The following is a 4,894-nucleotide window of genomic DNA, read 5'->3' on the forward strand; positions in this document are numbered from 1 at the left end:
GCTCAGGGGGTACACAAGTCTAAAAAAGGTTGGGAACCACAGCTTTAATCTACTGAAATACACTTTTCAAATTAGGATTCAGATTAGGAAAACGTCTTTAATAATCATTATTTATCATCAGTGCAATTTTTTTAGGCTTACACATTTAGAGTTTAGTTAAAATGCAAGTGGTAAAATTAGGGCTGGTCCCTCTTATTATGGATAAGAGGGACCGACAAGAGGATTTGCTGTCTGCAAAAAATAACAATGTAAATCCCTATAGACACTGGATCAATATAAATGAAAAATTATTAATAACTGTTGATAAATTCATTGAACTCCAATCCAGAAACACACAGCATTCTGGGAGATGTAGGCAGAGGAAAGGCTGTAGTTGCTAGACCTCTTACGGCCCAGGTTGGTATCAACAACTAACTCACTCACTCTTTGGTAAACTAGCAACATCCTGATGAGTAACATGTGCAGTAGAAGTTTTATGTTGCACCTCCTAGAAACAAAAAAGAATCACATGGAGTGATCAGAGAAAATTAGTTCAACAGCTTGAGAGGAAATTGTGATAAAAAAGGAAAGGTCGCTCAACAGTTTAGCAGCATTAATCAGTCTTTTTTTCTCCTGTTCCTTATTTTAAATAGGTAAAAAAAATCAATACTTATTGCCCAGCCCTAAGTAAAATACAATTCTAGCCTTTTAGAGTTTACTAAAATTACATTTAGAAGGGTTGGTAGACAAGCATGAAAAAATATCTGACTGCTTTGAGAGTAAACATTGCAAATTTTTTTGGGAATTTCAAACGACAGGACTGCAAGCTTCTACACAAAATGGGAATTAAAAAGTCCTAATGTTTTAGGAGAGGTCGGAGACTCTTTTGCGAATGTCTCTTTTCACCAAGTCTCCAACATTCACAGTTGAGCGAGACACTACATGCACACTAAAGACACACATTTATGGTCAAATTTAACTAATGAAGTTGCAAATCTTGTTGTTAGGATGAATAACTTGGTCTGTTTTTCTGCAAGTGATTTATCTGTGTGGATTTTTTTGTTTTCCTTTTATTGATTTTGAACTTAGATTTAAGTTGCATTTTCAAGAAAAACACATGCCTCAATAACAGTAAAACAGAATTACACAATGTTTAACAAGATGTTTAGGTGAAACTCCTCTAAACCTCTGAGCATGAAGAGATGCAGTGACAGGTATTAAATTAATACCTTATCCACTTATCTCTGTTTACCAAACTTATGAAGTGTAACGTCTGTCCAGAGTTTGACAGTATGCAGAATCAACCAGAACTCTTGAACATTTGAAACCACCACATCACGAGGCAGATTTTCTGATAACTTAAAATGAAAAGAGAAGAAATAAAGCTCAAAGAGTTGCTGCTCCTTGTCAAAACAGCAATCTGCTCTATAAATAGCTCCCACAGACAGCCCTGGCCAATTATTTATGAATTATAATGGACTGACTTGCATGAAAACATGTCACAGTTCAAAATAACATTATCCATCTCTTGCTCCTTCTCAACTCTCATTGCCCAAGGGGAAGTGGAGAGAGTGAGAGAGGAGGAAGTGTGGAGGTATTTTTAAAAAGACAAGAAAAAAGAGAGATGTCAAACAGAAAAACAAAGAAGAAATTATTTAAGAGTGTGGAAGGTCTGCCATCAAAACAACCCTAAAGTGTGCAGCAACAGATTGAAAGCATGAGCTGATACACATTTATCTATTGATATGCTTCTATCTTAACTTAAATGAGATACCTGGAGTAAATATTTCATGTCTAAATGTATTATAGAAAATAATAGGATTTGCTTCCTTTTTTGCCGCTGCTTTTTATAACTTTGAAACCTGTAATTAACCTTCATTTATAACTGCTCATTTTACTCTATAGCTAACCAGTCAAGACTAAATATAATATTGCCTAAAATGGGAACTTAATAAAACTTAATAAAAAATGAATTTACTTTTACTATTAAAAATAACATTTGAACACTACAAAGCTCAATGTGCAACACCCCAATTTTTATGTTACCCATTTTACTTACTAAATTTCTAGCATAAAAGACCACATTCGGTTTTCCAATCCATAAAAATGAATTTCCATAATTTAGGTTTTCAGTGATGGTTAAAAATGATTCAATGACAGAGTGCTTTAAATTAATGCCTCCTCAAACCTTACACACATAAATACAAACAAGTGGGGCTTAAAATGCATGAATTAAATACAACTGGTTTTCTAATTTTGCTTTGATTACAACAGGATTGTGAGCAAGTGTAGATTACCCCTTCACAATTGTATTTGTCACAAAATACGCTTAAGTACAGAATGCAGAAGGTGAGAATTTTTTTAATCCGATTACTCGAGTTGCAGCCCTACCTGTAAGTCCAATGAGCACCTGGCTAGAGCTTGAGCATGCTGTTTGTTCCAGAGTGACTACCACAACCACCTTGGCACAAATGCTGGTTGAAGATGAGATGCCATCTCATTGCAGTTTGTGACCAAACTGGTGAGCAGTTTGAAGAGGAGATGTCAAGCTGCTGTAGCTGGATATGGTTCTTCCACATGCCAAGAAAGCCCATGTTTGGTAAATTAGTCCATCGATCCATTCTTTTTTACCCGCTTCTTCCTTTCAGAGTCACGGTGGTCAACGGTGCCCACGTCCAGTACGTTTGGGTTGCCAATATGTTTTGTTACTTAAGATTTTCATTATGCACTTCACAAAAAAAAAAAAAAAAAAAAAAACCAAACAAGAGACAGTAGTAAGCTGTTTGGCACAGACATAGGAGATTTACAAGTTTTTCACATGTGCAATCCACATACTCAACCCTACAGCCCAACCCACAAATGCATTTTCCTAACAAATGTGGCATCATTTAAGGGGGCAGTCATCACAATTTGTGTTTTATGTTGTTAATATGTTTCTGTTCCTTTGGTTCATTATTTTATACCCTTGTGTTCAGTTTGTTTTACTGTTTTCTTTTGTCAGTTACTTCTTTCCTTGTCCTTTCCATATCCAGTCTCAGTCCTGCCTTGCCCAGTCAAAGTTGCTTCTGGTTTTATTGGTCACAGCTGCATACATTCTTCCCATCAGTCCGTACAATCTATATGCTTCTTGAAAAAAAAAGTTCCAGCCTTCATATATGTTCCAAAAATAGGCTTTGCAACAACAAACAATTTATCGAGCATTGTTACAAAAAAAATAAAAAATACAAAAATAGCCTTACATCTTGTGTTAAGTTCAGAAACAAATTGCATGTCTTTTCATTAAAATGGTTGCATGGTGAAAATAAACTCCAGGGTGAAATATTTATAGATTACAAAACCTAACTTAACTTTTCATCTCTGGGCACTCCAAGAGGTGAAGTTTATTTTAAGTGAAGTTTCAGCATTCAGAAAACTCTACTGCATATTTTTATTCACCATCATTTTTGCATCAGATATTTTTTACTATCCAGTATGTTCTCAATTAAAACTCCATTGTTTAGGTCAATAACATCTGGTCTGTGATTATTTATTTTATGACATTGTTTAAAATAATATTAAACACTGGTAAAAGCCTAAAAAATGAAGCAAACGGTACTTCATGAATAATCAAAAACATTTTGTTCTTTGAGAAAAGAAGCCAACTATCCTGAACAGACACAATAAACTGTACCTAAAACAACAAGGGCATAAAACCTCACACGTCTGCTCAGCCTAGCACAAGCATGATGAAAAATAAAAGCCGTAGTTGCATTTACATTTATGACACAGCCTAACTTCTGTGCCAAACTGCTCCCACTAACAAGTGTGTCAGGTTATTACTGACAACTTGCAGAAACCTACTGGTTGCATAGCAACTGGTGGCACCTCTTGAGTGTGGTGGAAACTCTATTTAAATTTTCTACAGAGGAATGAATCTCACCACAGTGTGTCTTTGTGAAATAAGTTCAGTCAGCATTGCAATTGCTGATAATTAAAGTGAAACCAATTCTGAAGACAACTCCGTTTAATGTGCAGATGAGATGGAAAGGCATCTGCATAAAAAATAACTTGACTGAGACGAAAACAAGATTTGGGTCAAAATGATCAGCACTTATTAGGTATAAGAGGGTCCAATAAGAGGATTTGCTGTCTGCAAACATAATGTCTTTAACCTTTTCAACATCGTTCATGTTTAAAAGAAGTACAGAACAGTGTGTTTTTCCGGCTCTTTGTTATATGCACACTCCATAAATTGGAGTCAACTCATTAAAACTTTAAGAAGCTCTCCTCTAATGGATGCTAGCTGTGAAAAAATGACCAGAGTCACTGAAGCATTTCACATTTTGAAACTGAATGAGCTCAAGCTATCATCAAGCATTATTCAGTGTCAATGCTCGAAGGTAGAATAAATACAAACAACTGGGGCATTCTGATAAAGCTGTTGTGTCCTCCTGGTGCTACCTCATTTGAATCCCTACAATGAATCTTTGTGGATTATGTCCAGTGAAATGTTGTTCAGCAGTTAAGTGACTGACTTGCAGAACACCTGCAGCCTTTAATATGTGAACGTGCTCTGTATCATTTAAAATTTGTTTTCAGCAATAAGAGAATAGGCAACACATACAACAGAACAAACTGTATAGCCAGGGCTCCACATAAAATTTTTGGTCTGGTTCTCAGGGGAGAACCTAGGGTTGTTGCTTGGTGCTCATATTTTCCTTCACTCATTTAACACATGTATCTATAGGGACGTCAGGGCATCTAACGTCCCCCTGTTCTGTTTTATGATTCCTATCAGCTGCAATGTCTCAGGACATTATGCCAAATCAGTCCACTGAGAAACTGAGACGTTTATTTTCTAAACATGATGTCCCAGTGGCTTTCAAACCCCAAAACACATTACGGCAAAGGCTGGTTCACCCCAAAGATCCGGTGC

The sequence above is a fragment of the Austrofundulus limnaeus genome, unplaced genomic scaffold (assembly GCF_001266775.1).
Source record: "Austrofundulus limnaeus strain Quisiro unplaced genomic scaffold, Austrofundulus_limnaeus-1.0 Scaffold162, whole genome shotgun sequence".
NCBI classification, from domain to species: domain Eukaryota; kingdom Metazoa; phylum Chordata; class Actinopteri; order Cyprinodontiformes; family Rivulidae; genus Austrofundulus; species Austrofundulus limnaeus.